The sequence below is a fragment of the Salvelinus namaycush genome, chromosome 21 (assembly GCF_016432855.1).
Source record: "Salvelinus namaycush isolate Seneca chromosome 21, SaNama_1.0, whole genome shotgun sequence".
Taxonomy (NCBI): Eukaryota; Metazoa; Chordata; class Actinopteri; order Salmoniformes; family Salmonidae; genus Salvelinus; species Salvelinus namaycush.
Window position 1 is genome coordinate 23313590 of NC_052327.1, and position 18259 is coordinate 23331848.

General features: G+C 41.6%; 1 protein-coding gene across 1 annotated transcript in view; it reads right to left on the reverse strand.

Moving 5' to 3' along the window:
• Positions 1-18259, reverse strand: part of kcng4a (potassium voltage-gated channel, subfamily G, member 4a) — a 92816-nt gene that overhangs the window by 21281 nt on the left and 53276 nt on the right. The window lies entirely within an intron of this gene.

Below are 18259 nucleotides of genomic sequence, written 5' to 3' on the forward strand. Positions count from 1 at the left end.
AGTTATTTATGTATCTGTGGCAAGCTTGTCTGTTGTCATTAATAGTATAGTTGTGTGGCAAGCTTGTCTGTTGTCATTAATAGTATAGTTGTGTGGCAAGCTTGTCTGTTGTCATTAATAGTATAGTTATGTGTGGCAAGCTTGTCTGTTGTCATTAATAGTATAGTTATGTGTGGCCTGCTTGACTTGTTCGTAGCCGCAGTGTAGCACCACCAGCCAAACAGGTTGAGAACTCTGTTACAATAACTCAATATGAAGTAGGCTTTACTGAAGTGCATGTTGATTGAACAAGGGTTGTAAATGGGTAACTCTTTTAAATGTGGCTTTAGATCAGATAACTCACACTTTGTTTCAACTTATTTCTAGTTGTGGCCTTTTTCAAGCTCAGAGGACTGAACGTGTCACGTTATCCTAGCTTAGACAATTTTGTTATGTTAACTTTAAATGTAGTTATCATAACTGTTACTAGTTATGGTAACTTTATTAAAAGTTGACGTAACAAAATTGGAAAAAGATTCAACTCAGAATAGTAAGATATGGTTAACTCTTATAAATTGAAGTAACTGGCTTTAGTTCAGAACTCAATCTTTAAGGTTATTTCAACTTCTTATTTCCAGTCATCCAGTTGACTGGCCTTTTTCAAGCACAGAGCACTTAACATGTCATGTTATCCTTGCTTAGACCATTTTGTTATGTAAACTTTAAATATAGTTATGATAACTGTTACAATAGCTTAATTTAAACTTGACTTAACAAAATGTGAAATTAATTTAACTAAAAATGGTCGGTTATACTGTCATGTGGAATTAAATTTCTTATTTATCAACATGTTGCTTTAGTTATGATAACTCAACATTTATTGTTGACGTAATAAATGTTTAAGTTGATTCAAATGAGAATAGTAAGTTACACTGAAATTAAGCAGTGGACTTAACTGTCTTTTATTTGTCAACAATAATGTAGCTTTAGTTATTAGAACTCCACATTTATTGTTAACATAACAAAGGTTTTAAGTTGCTTCAAATAATGTTAAATTAACAAACGTCAAATTAACCATCTCTTGTTAGTCAAAATAAATGTAATAAAGCTAGGATAACGTGGAATGTGAAGTACTCTGAGCTTGAAAAGGGCCACGGAACTAGATCACTGGATATATAATAAGTTGAAACAACACATTTTTTTTGTGTATTGTACAGAAAGTACAATTGTGACCGAATGAAATAACTTCCCAAGCAAAATCAAGATCTGAATGTCAAAAAAACGAAACCATAATATCCCCATATACATTGGAGTCAACAATTTCCCCAATATTTTACTGCTTGTTTCTAGCATAAAGCACTGCTGACCAAAGTGCTGTTATAGATTACTTTATAAACTCAGCAAAAAAAGAAACGTCCTCTCACTGTCAACTGCGTTTATTTTCAGCAAACTTAACATGTGTAAATATTTGTATGAACATAAGATTCAACAAATGAGATATAAACTGAACAAGTTCCACAAAAATGGAGTAATGTGTCCCTGAACAAAGGAAGGGGGTCAAAAGTAACAGTCAGTATCTGGTGTGGCCATCCGCTGCATTAAGTACCGCAGTGCATCTCCTCATGGACTGCACCAGATTTGCCAGTTCTTGCTGTGAGATGTTACCCCACTCTTCCACCGAGGCACCTGCAAGTTCCCGGACATTTCTGTGGGGTATGGCCCTAGCCCTCACCCTCTGATCCAACAGGTCCCAGACGTGCTCAATGGGATTGAGATCCGGGCTCTTTGCTGGCCATGGCAGAACACTGACATTCCTGTCTTGCAGGAAATCACGCACAGAACGAGCAGTATGGCTGGTGGCATTGTCATGCTAGAGGGTCATGTCAGGATGAGCCTGCAGGAAGGGTACCACATGGAGGAGGATGTCTTCCCTGTAACGCACAGGATTGATTGCCTGCAATGACAAGCTCAGTCCGATGATGCTTGGACACACCATGACAGACCCTCCACCTCCAAATCGATCCCGCTCCAGTGTACAGGCTTCGGTGTAACGCTCATTCCTTTGACGATAAACGCGAATCCAACCATCACCCCTGGTGAGACAAAACCGTGACTCGTCAGTGAAGAGAGTGTTGATTTTTCAGTTTAACAAAATCCAAGATGGCAGCATGTCAAGTCGTTTGTTTGTGACTAGTACATTTTAACCTACTAATAATCTATTTATTTATGGTTGCGTAACTTCGTTGTTGCGTAGTGCAAACTATTTTATTTTTGCTGGTGTAAAGATCACGGGTCCTCCTCAACTCGGAACTTCATTACTTGAAGTTTACCAAAGTAACCCTATCTCTGGCTGGCCTGAGTTTCTCCTTCGTCCGCGGAGTGTCTTGTCCAAGCTGCTCCTTTTTGCTCTTCGCCTGGCTGTCAGTGGCAGCTCAACCCGTTCTCTCTATCGCCCTCAACACCCAATCTACTCACACGCGCAAACACTCACATTGACTCACATACACGCTGTCCCTCTCTCCACTTACCTTCGTTGGCCTCTTGTTTTTTGGTCAGAGAAAATGACAATTTACGTGGTATTGCTTTGCGCACTGACTTTACTGAACTCTGGAGAAAACGAACATTGTCGCAGGGTGAGTACATCTGACAATGTACTCTCGCGTCCATTAGACATTTTGTCTGCAGGAACTCGCTCTTTTTCACTCGGTCCACTCGTCCAAGTGCCGATGCATTTGTGGCATGATGTGAACAGTACGAATTTGTGTCACTACCAAAGTCTAATGGTTTTAAATGACTGTTTTGTATTGTCTGGAAACTCACTTGTAGAATTCGCTTGCAGTAGGTCTCTTAAAAAAGAGAAGCCGTGCAAGGTTATTAAACAGAGGTGCTTAGTTATTCTTCTGTTGTTGATATCAGGTAACGTGCAACCTAACCCTGGCCCTGATATGCAATGTCTCCAAACCCCCTCTGATTTTAAATCAAGATCTGGTTTTGGTATTTTTCATTTAAATGTACGCAGCCTGTTGTCAAAAATTGATGGGGTTAGGATTTGGGCTAAATCAACTGATGCTGATGTAATTGTGTTTTCTGAAACCTGGCTCAGCAAGTCTATTTTTGATAAGGATATTTGTATAAGTGGTTACAATGTTTATCGCACAGATCGGGTTAAGAAAGGTGGGGGTGTGGCTATATATGTAAAATCTAAATTCCATGTAAGTGTGGCAAAGTCTGAAACTATTTGTAAACAGTTGGAATTTCTTGCTTTAAATATTGAGGTTTCAAAGGGCCTCTCTATAACTGTGATTGGCTGTTATAGACCCCCCTCTGCTCTTGGTGATGCATTTTCTTCTTTGACGCACCTTATGTCTAAACTTCTTTACAGTGAAATGATCTTGATTGGTGATCTCAACTGGTGTTGGTTAAAGCCGGTGTCTGATGATTTAAAAATGTTTTGTAATTCTATGAATCTTACCCAGTTGATTAATTCACCCACTCGCCCAAATCTTAAATGCCCAGATAAATCTACCCTGATTGATTTGATATTGACAAATGTTCCACATAAATATTCTGCGGTTGGTGTTTTTTGTAATGATTTAAGTGACCATTGTGCTGTTGTTGCTGTTAGAAATACTAAGGTTCCAAAGACAAATCCACGTTTTATTCGTAAGAGAAATTTGAAGTGTTTTAATGAGCAGGCTTTCTTTCATGATTTGTTTTATTTTGACTGGAGCAAGATTGAGCTTATCCCTGATGTGGAAACTGCCTGGAAATTCTTTCATGATGGGTTTTTCCAAATAGTAAACAAACATGCACCATTCCGCAGGTTCAGGGTTAAAGGGCGGGATAATCCATGGTTTTCTTCTGAGCTGTCTTGTATTATTCACGACCGTAATCTAGCCTGGGCTAAAGCAAAGAAATCTTGTTCTGATGCTGATTGGCTTATTTTTAGGCAGTTAAGAAACAAGTGTTCTTTTCTTCTCAGGAAGGCCAAGTCTGAATATTTTATGTCTGTTACCACTGATAACCTGAATGACCCTAGAAAGTTTTGGAATGCTATTAAGTCTATGTCTGGTAACAGTAATGTTAATGAATTACCGTCATGTGTTTTGAAGGACTCTGTTGCTATATATGACAAAACTGAAATGCTGAATTGTTTCAATGAGCACTTTGTATCATCTGGTAGGCTGTTTGATTCAGTGCCCTCTGTCTCTGTACAACCCTGTGTGGATGAACCAGTGAGAGCTGGTCAAACTTTTAGCTTTCTGCCATTCTCAGTGCAGGTGGTACATAAAGCCCTGAAATCCTTAGATCAAAGAAAGCCTGCAGGTCCTGATGTTTTGGATCCCTGCTTTTTAAATCTGGCAGCTGATTTCATAGCTGAACCACTTACATATCTGTTCAATCTAACCCTGGAATGTAATGAAATTCCAAAGATCTGGAAATCAGCATTTGTCCTACCACTTTTAAAAGGGGGAGATCCAACTCTTTTAAATAATTATAGGCCAATCTCAAAGCTGTCACCCCTGGTGAAAATACTTGAAACCCTTGTAAGTGAACAGCTAAAATAGTTTTTATTTACTAACTCTATTTTATCAATGTACCAATCGGGCTTCAGGAAGAAGCATAGCACAATTACAGCAGCCATGAAGGTTTTAAATGATATCACTGAAGCCCTTGACAAAAAACAGCACTGTGTCTCACTTTTTATTGATCTCTCTAAGGCTTTTGATACAGTTGATCATGCTATACTGAGGCAGAGATTGTTGAGTGTAGGTCTTTCGGAGCATGCAGTTGCATGGTTTGCTAACTATCTGTCTGATAGAACTCAGTGCACTCAATTTGATGGGCTTATGTCTGTTAAATTGTCTGTCCTGAATGGTGTGCCCCAGGGCTCTGTACTTGGTCCTCTCTTATTCACTATTTATATAAATGATTTAGACAGAAATGTCCAAAATGCACAACTTCATTTTTATGCTGATGATACTGTTATTTACTGTTGTGCCTCATCTCTTACAAAAGCTTTCCAGAACTTGCAAACTGCTTTTTATACTGTTCAACATACCTTGTGTCAATTGAAGCTTATCCTCAATACTGACAAAACTAAACTAATGGTGTTTTCTAATGCAAGAAATAGACCTCTGAACCTTTCACCTGTTACTACCTGTCAGGGCAAGGAGATTGAGGTTGTAACCTCATACAAATATCTTGGAATTCTAATTGATGACGGCCTCTCTTTTAAATTGCATATTCAACAACTTACAAAAAAATTGAAGCTGAAATTGGGATTTTATTTTAGGAATAAGGCCTGTTTTTCTTTTGAAGCCAGAAGGAGGCTAGTATCAGCTACATTTATGCCTTTACTAGACTATGGGGATATTTTATATATGAATGCTTCCGCTCAGTGTTTGAGATCAATTGACACTCTTTACCATGGCACTTTGAGATTTATTTTAAACTGCAAAACCCTTACGCCCCACTGCACTTTGTATACCAGGGTTGGCTGGCCTTCTCTAGTCACTCGTAGGCTCAGTCACTGGTATACTTTTATTTACAAAGCCATTTTGGGTTTACTACCTTTTTATTTGGGCATTTTTATTGTTCAGAAATGTGGTGGGTACTCTCTTCGTTCACTGGACTTTATCCTGCTAACTGTTCCAAATGTCCGAACTGAATTTGGTAAAAGGTCTTTTATGTACTCTGCACCATCGTCTTGGAACACCTTACAAAATAATTTTAAACTGGAAGAACTTGTCCCGATTGGTGTTTTTAAATCACTGATGAAGGATTTTGAGGCTGATTCCCTGACCTGTCAATGTTTTTAATTTGCTGTTTTTGATATTGTTATACTCTTGTGAATTCATGAATGGTTTTTACTAGATTACTTGTAGTTTTTCATGTTGTCTGTCTGTAATTTTTTGTAATGACTTGGTGCTGCCTATCTTGGCCAGGACGCTCTTGAAAAAGAGATTTTAAATCTCAATGAGCCCTTCCTGGTTAAATAAAGGTTAAATAAAAATAAATAAAAATAAAAGAGCACTTTTTGCCAGTCCTGTCTGGTCCAGTGACGGTGGGTTTGTGCCCATAGGCGATGTTTTTGCCGGTGATGTCTGGTGAGGACCTGCCTTACAACAGGCCTACAAGCCCTCAGTCCAACCTCTCTCAGCCTATTGCGGACAGTCTGAGCACTGAGGGAGGGATTGTGCGTTCCTGGTGTAACTCGGGCAGTTGTTGTTGCCATCCTGTACCTGTCCCGCAGGTGTGATGTTCAGATGTACCAATCCTGTGCAGGTGTTGTTACACGTGGTCTGCCACTGTGAGGATGATCAGCTGTCCATCCTGTCTCCCTGTAGCGCTGTCTTAGGCGTCTCACAGTACGGACATTGCAATTTATTGCCTGTCAGCTGACTAGCTTTTGCCTGTCAGCTGACTAGCTAGCTAGCTTTATATGTCGTTTTTGAGTCAATGTATGGTTATAGCAGATGCTAAATGTTTTTTCTGGTTTGTTATTACAACCCCGTTTTCATGATTTCTGGTAGATACCTAGTAGAATAATCCTATCAGATTTTGTAACCAGTCCTATAGGATAGATTCCAAAATCTGATTGGATTTTATATAGGATTTATTTACTAGGGAAAATATGGTGGTGGATCTTTGATGTTATGCTTCAACTGGTCCTGGGGTCCTTGTTAAGGTCAACGGCATCATGAAATTTAACTAGTATCAGGACATTTTAGCCAAGAACCTGGTTGCTTCTACCAGGAGGCTGACACTTGGCGGCAAGAGGATCTTCCAGCAAGACAATAACCTTAAGCACTAATCAAAATCCACATTTAAGAAGTAGTTAATTGACCACAAAATCAACATTTTGCAATGGCCATCTCAGTCTCCGAAGTTGAACCCCATTAAAAACCTGTGGTTTGAATTGAAGTCCATAAGCGCAGACGAAGAATATCAAGGTTCTGGAAAGATTCTGTATAGAGGAATGGTCTAAGATCCCTCCCAATGTATTCTCCAATCTCATAAACCATTTCATAAAAAACCTTAGTGTTCTTATCCTCGCAAGGGAAGGTGCTAGAGTATTGAAAACAGGGGTGCCAATAATTTCAATTAATTATTAAACAAAATCTCTTTCTCTGAGCAATTGTATTAGTATAGCATACAATAGCTCCGTTTTTGAATTATTTATTTTATACAGTCTGCTTTTGCTCGTTTTTATCAAGGGTGTCAACTATGGACTTCACTCTATTGTGCTCTCTTTTCAATCTCCAAAGCACAAAGAGGAGGGGGTTTGAGTGCCCTAATGTCTCATGTCCCCACTCGTCTGTTCACTTCCTGGGTTAGCATCACACACAGGAAATACTACAGCCAGATGCCAAACTGGTACATGACCAACTCAACAGACAAATATCATCACACACTGAGAGACTGAGCACACACACACCCATCTTAAAATCTTGAATCTTTATAATCCTGACTTGACCCAGTGTACTGTAGATGAGGCAGACCGACATTAATGCCTCTATACTTTCCTGTCTGTCAGTGTAGTGTAGACTTTATGTTAACCTGGAGCGTAGCGTATAGTAGCCCAGCCTCATAGGCATTCATCTCAATCTCCCTTGTTTGGGAGGCTGGAGAGCATCCTGGCTCCCACAGGAGAGAATAGCATTCCCCTTAACAACAGCCTTTTGTGTCTTAATGGAGAAAAATGGCTCGCTCAGGGTGAGAAGTGGGATGAGGGGATGGATAAAGATGAGGTGGCATGGAAATGTGGTCCCCTTCACACATCATAAGTCTCTATTTCTGTTATGACACTCAGTCACGCAGCAGCAGCGGCGGAAGCAGTAGCAGGTGCCTTACCTGAAACTTCTGTTCTCTTTTATGTACAATCTCCTCAAATAGAAGCACACTTCTGGAAGTTATCTTCTTTTTTTTATTACCAAACACTCATCAGGCACGTGGATTTTTTTCTCTCAACACAATCACACACATGCGCACACTTACGCAAGTACACATACGCACACACACACACACCCTTAAGCAATCGCACACATACACTCCGTCACCACAGGGGCATTAGGGCGCCCTGCTGGCAGAATGAGGAGGCGCTTGGTTGCGGTCTAGTTCGGTCTAGCTCCTGGCGGAATGGGATTCTAATGTGCTGCTCTGGTTAGCTGGGGACAGCAGCACTGCAGGGGGGCTGCCTGCTGTTGAGTATGGCCCGAGGGAGAGAAGGAGACATGGGGAACAACTCTCTCATTGTCTACCCTATCTGTCTCCCTGAACACAAGGGTAATACACCTGCCTGAGCCTGGGCCTCCATGACCAGGGTCACCTTCAAACCACAGTACATCCACTATTATTTCTACAGTGTCTGTCTGTGTATGACTGCTTGTCTGCAGAAATATGTGCAGTGCCTGTACTGTTTGTGAATAGACAAATCATGTGCTACTATGCTTTATCTAAACACAACTTGACAACCATAAAACACATTTACATATGACCAGATAGGCTGTAATATCCATAATAGTCCTTCCATACAGCTCTGCCTCTCTCTTAGGCACCTCATTCCTCTACTCCTCTGTGGCTCTCCACGGCTCTATAGAGGGTTAAATCCCCTGTTCCAGCTCCATCTCAGCTCTTAAGCCCAGACATGCAGACACCGAGCAGGCCTGAGTGCCTCTGTAGGTGTGCGTGTGTGCATGTGTGTGTGACTCATAAGAGAATGACTCATAAACACCTCTGTGGAGGAGAGGTAGAAAAGGTCAGTCCAGTGTGTGTTTACTCTATCCTATCTCAGCCGTCCCATCCACCAGTTTAGTCTGCTTGACTCCCACATCCCAGCACGGCACAGAAAGTTAAGAGGGAGACTTGTTTATACCCAATTTCATGTCAAATTTAAAAATGCATCTTTAATTCGGTGCTGTTTTTACATGTAAAATGAGGCTGTTGATTGATGATACTGTTTGCTTCAGTGAGTATTTCTACATTTGGAGAATGGAAAATGATAGCGTGGGAGGTGGACAGGGCCCTAACCAGGGTCTTATTTTTAAGCCCCGTTTATACCTGGTTCTAACATGTCTGTTGTACTGATCTCGTCCACATTCTGATTGTGCCCACATTCGTTGACAGGTGTAGACAATCAAAAGATGCATTGTGATCTGATTGTAATGAGATATTCCGGAGGTAGTCGAAGACACATCTTGCACGGATATCCTTGAAGTGTAAACAAATCTGGACAATGAAAGCATATACAGTTGAAGTTGGAAGTTTACATACACCTTAGCCAAATACATTTAAACTTAGTTTATCACAATTCCTGACATTTAATCCTAGTAAAAATTCCCTGTCTTAGGTCAGTTAGGATCACCACTTTATTTTAAGAATGTGAAATGCCAGAGTAATAGTAGAGAGTGATTTATTTCAGCTTTTATTTATTTCATCACTTTCCCAGTGGGTCAGAAGATTACATACACTCAATTAGTATTTGGTAGCATTGACGTTAAATTGTTTAACTTGGGTCAAACGTTTCAGGTAGCCTTCCACAAGCTTCCCACAATAAGTTGGATGAATTTTGGCCCATTTCTCCTGACAGAGCAGGTGTACCTGAGTCAGGTTTGTAGGCCTCCTTGCTCGCACACGATTTTTCAGTTCTGCCCACAAATGTTCTATAGGATTGAGGTCAGGGCTTTGTGATGGCCACTCCAATACCTTGACTTTGTTGTACTTAAGCCATTTTGCCACAACTTTGGAAGTATGCTTGGGGTCATTGTCCATTTGGATGACCCATTTGCGACCAAGCTTTAACTTCGTGACTGATGTCTTGAGATGTTGCTTCAATATATCCACATCATTTTCCTCCCTCATGAAGCCATCTATTTTGTGAAGTGCACCAGTCCCTCCTGCAGCAAAGCACCCCCACAAACATGATGCTGCCACACCCGTGCTTCATGGTTGGGATGGTGTTCTTCGGCTTGCAAGCCTCCCCCTTTTTTTCTCCAAACATAACGATGATCATTATGGCCAAACAGTTACATTTTTGTTTCATCAGACCATAGGACCTTTCTCCAAAAAGTACGATCTTTGTCCCCATGCAAACCGTTGTCTGGATTTTATATGGCGGTTTTGGAGCATTGGCTTCTTCCTTGCTGAGCGGCCTTTCAGGTTATGTCTATAAAGGACTCGTTTTACTGTGGATATAGATACTTTTGTACCTGTTTCCTCCAGCATCTTCACAAGGTCTTTTGCTGTTGTTCTGGGATTGATTTGCACTTTTGCACCAAAGTATGTTCATCTCTAGGAGACAGAACGCGTCTCCTTCCTCAGCGGTATGACGGCTGCGTGGTCCCATGGTGTTTATACTTGCGTACTATTGTTTGTACAGATGAACGTGGTACCTTCAGGCGTTTGGAAATTGCTCCCAAGGATGAACCAGGCTTTTGGAGGTCTACAATTGTTTTTCTGAGGTCATGGCTGACTTATTTTGATGTTCCCATGATGTCAAGCAAAGAGGCACTGAGTTTGAGGGTAGGCCTTGAAATACATCCACAGGTACTCCTCCAATTGACTCAAATTGTGTCAATTAGCCTTTCAGAAGCTTCTAAAGCCATGACATAATTTTCCGGAATTTTCCAAGCTGTTTAAAGGCATACTTAGTGTATGTAAACTTCTGATCCACTGGAATTGTGAAACAGTGAATTATAAGTGAAATAATCTGTCTAAACAATTGTTGGAAAAATGACTTGTGTCGTGCACAAAGTAGATGTCCTAACCGACTTGCCAAAACTATAGTTTGTTAACAAGACATTTGTGAAGTGGTTGAAAAACGAGTTTTAATGGCTCCAACCTAAGTGTACGTAAACTTCTGACTTCAACTGTATATTTGTCCTCTAAAAACAATCAGATTGGCAAGTTGAGTTAAGATCATAGTTCTTCATTAGAAACCAAGTGCCTTCTGGCACTGTGATTGAATGCCACAGTGCAATACCACGTCCGACTCTGAATAAAATGGGCATACATAGAAATAAAGATATCTGTAAAGAGATATTGTCCCAAATGATAGAAAAAGGGTTCTCCAGTTCCCTCCTCCAATACCTGCGCAAAATCAAATATTTGGAAACATTGTATGCTAAAGAGAGGCCAAGGACTAATAGCAAAATTTAAACTGAACTACAAATGTATTGTAGATGCATGGGACGGACTATGATAGAGTGCAGTGCATGACAAGTGTATGGCAAGGTATAATGCATAGGCCTAATTTTCACCTGTAGCCTACCATTAGATCTAGCCTGAATGAACAGTGGGCGGCTGGTGAATAGTCTTTCAGTTGCTTTATCAGATATGAAAATAATACATAATGCAATCCTTTTCGATTTTATTCCATTATAATCTGTGAATATTTTAGCATTTTCAGAGATCAATAAAGTGCAGAAGATGTCCAAACTGTAAATAAAGGCACATGGCTTTCTGTAAGCATGAGCGAAGCCAATGCTCAATATAATGTAGGCTTCAATACAAAGGACTCTTTAAGCTACTTTTACAGTAGATTGACACTTTATTCATTTATAAAGCCATTTGCTAACATGCATTCTCCTTTGTGCTTTTTATCGGTTGTCGCTTTTATCCATGCATTTTATAAATTGACCACGCGTCTTGCTATACAGTATGTTATCATATTGCATGCATATTGATGTTCAGTTAGCGAATCATCACTGATCAATGAGTTGGAGGAAATTAAACCACAGTCGAGCTCCCAGCATGTCGCTTTTTCCTCTTTGGCACTGGTTTTATCATTGCAATGTGATTAAAAAAAGTAGCAACGGTGTGCTTTAGGACCATGTGGACACCTCAGAGAGGACAGGTAGGCTGTTTGGAGTGTTCAGTCAGCTGGATTTAGGACCATAAAAAACACAGAGCAGGATGATAGGCTGTGTGAAGGCAAAGCTTCTGGAAGGCTGACTGGACCAGAATGGGAGAGTTGAGCATAATTCAGTGTGTATGTGTTGCACTCTTTCACCGAGTTGTAAAAGAAAGCAGAGCAAAAACAGGCTACTATTTAGTTGACTGATGTAGCTGATAAAGTAACTGCTGTTTAACTTAACAGAAATAAACAACTTTTTATTCGCAGTGCTGAGCTAGTATTGTAACTGACATGTAACGTTAGCTAATGTTACATCTCCTCTCGACTGAGGTGAATGAATAAGCTACACTAGCTAGTAGCTACCTCATCCAGGTCAGCTCTAGCCTCTAGTTATCTGTCAGATAGCAATATGAGGTGGCTATTATTACTATCTGACAGCTGTTGTTTGTATGGAAATGTTTTGTCCCGTTTCAGAGGTAAATGAACTTGGCTAGCTTTCGCCAGTTGATGTACCGTTAGAGAGAGAGAGATCTGGTCAAAAGTTGGCTAACGTTAGCTATTCTTTTTGCCTCAATCACACTAGACTTGAATCAAACGATGAAACCAACGGCCAAACGATTGAAAATAGATATTTTTATTTTTATTTAATTTAATTAAATGCGGGCAGCGAACGGGCGGGTGCGGGCAGCGAACGGTTGAAAAGCATGCATTTGGTTTTACTAGCGTTTAAGAGCAGTTGGAGGCCATGGAAGGAGTGTTGTAAGGCATTGAAGCTCGTTTGGAGGTTAGTTAACACAGTGTCCAAAGAAGGGCCAGATGTATACAGAATTGAACCCTGTGGTACCCCCATAGAGACTGCCAGAGGTCCGGACAACAGGCCCTCCGATTTGACACACTGAGCTCTGTCTGAGAAGTAGTTGGTGAACCAGGCGAGGCAGCCATTTGAGAAACCAAGGCAGTTGAGTCTGCCGATAAGAATACGGTGATTGACAGAGTCGAAAGCCTTGGCCAGGTTGATGAAGATGGCTGCACAGTATTGTCTTTTATCGATGGCGGTTATGATATCGTTTAGCACCTTGAGCGTGGCTGAGGTGCAACCGTGAAACCGGATTGCACAGCGGAGAAGGTACGATGGAATTCGAAATGGTCCGTCATCTGTTTATTAACTTGGCTTTCGAAAACTTTAAAAAGGCAGGGCAGGATGGATATAGGTCTATAACAGTTTGGGTCTAGAGTGTCACCCCCTTTGAAGAGGGGGATGACCGCGGCAGCTTTCCAATCTTTAGGGATCTCGGACGATATGAAAGAGAGGTTGAACAGACTGGTAACGTGAGCTGGGTGGGCATTCTATGTTATGTGTTTCTATGTTGGGTTAATTGTATTTGCCTGATATGGTTCTCAATTAGGGGCAGGTTTTTTACGTTTCCTCTGATTGAGAACCATATTAAGGTAGGCTGTTCTCACTGTTTGTTTGTGGGTGATTGTCTTCCGTGTCAGTTTATGTACCACACGGGACTGTTTCGTTTGTCTAGTCTGTTCCTGTTCGTGCGTTCTTCGTTATATGTAAGTTCTCATGTTCAGGTCGGTCTACGTCGTTTTTTTGTTATTTTGTAATTTATCAAGTGTACTTCGTGTTCGTCTTGTCTAATAAATTCATCATGTCTTCACAACACGCTGCGTTTTGGTCCGATCCATGCTCCTCCTCAGACGAGGAGGAGAACAACCGTTACATCCAGATTGTCTAGCCCAGCTGATTTGTACAGGTCCAGGTTTTGCAGCTCTTTCAGAACATCTGCTATCTGGATTTGGGTGAAGGAAAAGCTGGGGAGGCTTGGGCGAGTAGCTGCGAGGGGTGCGGAGCTGACCAGGGTTGGGGTAGCCAGGAGGAAAGCATGGCCAGCCGTAGAGAAATGCTTATTGAAATTCTCGATTATCGTGGATTTATCGGTGGTGACAGTGTTTCCTAGCCTCAGAGCAGTGGGCAGCTGGGAGGAGGTGCTCTTATTCTCCATGGGCTTTACAGTGTCCCAAAACCTTTTGGAGTTAGAGCTACAGGATGCACATTTCTGTTTGAAAAAGCTAGCCTTTGCTTTCATGACCGACTGCGTGCATTGGTTCCTGACTTCCCTGAAAAGTTGCATATCGCGGGGACTATTCGATGCTAGTGCAGTCAGTCAGTCCGTCGGATGTTTTTGTGCTGGTCGAGGGCAGTCAGGTCTGGAGTTAAACCTCTTAAGGATTAGGGGTGGAGTTTACACTTTTGGGGAAAATCGTTCAAAATTTAAAACGGCCTCCTACTCAATTCTTGCTCGTACAATATGCATATTATTATTAATATTGGATAGAAAACACTCTCTAGTTTCTAAAACAGTTCTAATTATTTCTCTAAGTGAAACAGAACTATTTTTACAGGACATTTCCTATCCGGAAGTGAGATTTCCAATATCGAGGTCTCTCTTCAAAGGCTTGTCTATAAAAGGGCTTGTCACTTATGACTGTAGAAACACGCCATACGCCTTCCCCTGGGTGTCATGCGGAAGTGAGAGAAGAAATGAGGTGATTATCTCGTTCAGGGGTTGAATACAACCTCTTTGATTGAGAGGATCGCCATTTTTTTTTTTTTTGGGAGGCGCGAATTTGGACCTGGTATCGCCTCCTGGAAAACGTTCGTTATTGATGAAAGAGAGATTAAAGTAGATGTCACGCGTCAAAATTTTGATTGATGACCCTATGTGAACCTATGTGACCGCTATGTGAACCCTATGTCCTGATGACGTGTGCATGTCCCAAGGGCTGCCAGTCAGGCAAGCCTGGTGGTTAGGTGGGGGCTGGGTGGTTGAGTAAGGGTCCAGTTGTCAGGTCAACCGGTAATGATTTATGACCCAAGCCTGATTGGGGGCTGGGTGGTTGAGTAAGGGTCCAGTTGTCAGGTCAACCGGTAATGATTTATGACCCAAGCCTGATTTATGACCCTATGTAATGATTTATGACCCTATGTCCTGTAGAAGGGTGCATGCCAATATTTGGGTTTCAGGTCAGGACATCGTGGTGGTTAGGGGGGTAGGGTTGGGGGGTTGAGTAAGTGACCAGGTGTCAGGTCAACCTGTTACTGTTTCTCACGGTTTGGGGTGGTTAATGCCCCTTATAAAGCCCCAGAACAATTCCTGTTTAAGAGTGCACAAGATCTTAAGAATAACCATGGATTTTGGGATCGGTGACAAAGAAGTGATGACTGTAACAACTGAAGCAGGCCCTCGGGTTGCCCATAGAGCAAGGGCAAAGTATCAACCCGCAATATATGATGCGCCAAAAAAACGTTTTTTAAATGTGTATAGAACCCAAATACCTCCAGCAAATGCTCTGACAGATCAAGTGTTGATGTCTAATGGTCAGCAGTGGGGGTATCGGTTTGATTACCTGGCCTGTAGAGTGACCCTCTATACGGTAGATGAAGGAGAAGAATATACAGACCAGACTGTAGGCTTGGAATATGGTGTTGAAGACTGGTCGGTTTTTCGCAAGGTTGTGTGTCCTGAACTGAGCCTTATCACCAAGGGGTATAGTGTGTTCACGGGCCACGAGACCCGTTGGGAAGGTACCCCTGACTCCTCAGGACAAATATTTCACAGGGTGAAAATACAAAGACAGAATGGACGACCGTGCGGCTGCGTGGAGTTCTATATCGGCACCGAGGCAATCCGAAACCACAACATTAGGGGTGGTGGCCTGACTGGGGATACCCGACTGCGTCTGCTTATTCCTTTTAAAAGTTGGGATGTAATGGAATTGAAAATGTTGCAACCGTTGGATGCTCTCTTTGTACAGAGCCAACAGCGGCAGAGCCTTGTTCATTTAAAGAAGTGCATAATATATACGAATCGTAAAGATTACGATGCAAAAGAGCCTCAAGAAGATACAGCGTCAGAAGAAAACTAAGTAAGCGGATGCTTTAACCACGCCCCCCCAGATACCCAATGGCCTTGTTCTACAATAAAAAGAAAGAAGCAGCCAGTTCTTCATTTCAGCATACACCATGGATCTCCAGACCATCTACGTGGACGCATCTACGTCATGGGGGCCCGACACTAAGGACTCTATGCCACGAAGCCCTACACTCTACGCACCCCTGGCAAGACCCGTGACACCCCCGACATTTACACAGCCTGAGGATGTGTTTGATGGGGTGGCCAGTACTATTTTTGTGGATACCATCAAGGCCTCTGTAGCTACACTTTTAGACGTGGTGATTGGCGAATATATACGAGAAAAATGCATCGGCTGTGAGATCAATCATCCCAGCCAGCGTCGTCATCCTTGCCTCTACGACCCGCCTAGATACTACTTTTTCAATCATTTTGAGGAGCTGGTGAAAAGACTGTGGTCCTGCCGTTTTATACCAGCGCTGGTCCTCGCCCTGGAGTCTATGGGTCTTGTGCCGTCTATCCCTAGAGTTTACGGGGTAACCGAAGCCTTCCTACATGAACTGAAGGAGGCCATCTTCATCCACGAGAAACTCAAAGAAATCCGACACACCCTGGTGGACGACAACAAATACCGGGAAGCTGTGGTGGCGGATGTGATGCTTTTCTGGCTCAATAAATCCCAAGAGACCGAGTGACATTTTGTTATTTAGAGCTATGGGTAACTATGTGTCTACGATGTTTGAGCGAATAAATACCTTTTTTCTTTTGAGAGACCTTACATATGTTATGCATCAGATTATTGAAAATAAAGTGAACAAGGGATCGTTCTACACGACACACAATACCTGGGCTAATGTAGAGCGTTTGCTGAAAATGGAGCAAATCATGAAACAGGTCCGACATACGGGCGAGAGTTTACAATGGACACATATGGTATCAAGGCTTGTTGAGGATTCTGAAGAACTAGAAATAACTTTGGCTAAGATTTTACATTATTTGTTTGAACCACCCTTTAATGTGAATGTGTATCATATTTGTTGTTTATATACTTATATATCAGACGTGTGTGTTTTAAAAATTCAGCGACACAAAACTGTAAATCTAAACCATATATACAGGGTGTTGCATGCTGTGATTGTTGAGAAAACTGGGACTTGTATCTTGCAACAAATCCTGAATTGTCTGTATACGTAATACTTGTTGCATTCTTAAAATAAAAATTCACAAACTGAAATGTTGTCGTTATATGAAAGTGGCTCATTAACGTTATTGTACCTCAGAGAGGCAAGAAGGATGGCTGAGCAGCTGTTGAAAAACATATATTATAATCCCGCTAACCCCGGGTCTTATGGGGGTAAAGAGCGTTTACAGAGAGCTATAGTCGAAGAAACAGGTAGTCTGTTAAGCGATGCTAAAGTGAATGAATGGTTATCCGAGCAAGATGCCTACACTCTACATAAACCTGTAAGAAAACAATTTCCAAGAAATAGAGTTTTTTCTACGCACCCCTTATCCCAATTTCAGGCGGATCTATGTGACATGCAGTCCCTTGCCGATAAAAATGATGGAAAGCGCTACATGCTAACGGTTATAGATATTTTCTCTAAATTAGCCTATGTAAGGGTGTTAAAAAATAAGAGCGGGGCAGAGGTGACCAGGGCCTTTGAATCGATCTTGAAGGCAGGAGGCGCACCCAAGAAAGTGCAGACGGATGGCGGAAAAGAATTTTTTAATAAAACATTTCAGAAGCTAATGAATAAGTATAATATAGTACATTTTGCTACAGGCTCTGATTTGAAAGCTTCGGTTGTGGAACGCTTTAATAGGACTTTGAAAGAGCGGATGTGGCGATATTTTACAGCTCACAACACCCACAGATATACAGACATAGTTCAGGATTTAGTAAACGGGTACAACCACAGCTACCATAAGAGTATACGTATGAAGCCCTCTGAGGTCTCTTCGGGAAACTCTTTTCAAGTCTTTAAAAATATGTATGGTTTGTTCCCACTTCGCCGTAAGAAAAAAAATAAATTAAATTCCTAGTGGGTGACTTGGTGCGTATATCAAAGTTGAGGGGTGTTTTCGACAAAAAATACGAACAAGGCTTTAGCTCGGAGTTGTTTACCGTTACAGAATGTCTGCCACGCATTCCCCCGGTCTACAAATTAAAAGATTATGACGGGGATCTTATAGAGGGATCTTTTTATGAGAAGGAATTACAGAAGGTCCAGTTGGGTAAAGACAAAGTCTTTCACGTGGAGGAGATTCTAGATCAGAAGAGAGAAAAGGGTAAAAAATGGTTGCTGGTCCGCTGGAAAAACTGGCCTCAAAAGTTCAACAGTTGGGTATTGGAGCATGATGTGGTGGAGGCAACGGGGATTAATTTAAACCCCTAGTCATGATAACTAGCGCATCAGTCGCGTGTACACAGTTGGGCATCATGGAACACAGCGGCTTCTACCTGACTCTCCCCAGTAATGCGTCGGCACAGATATAT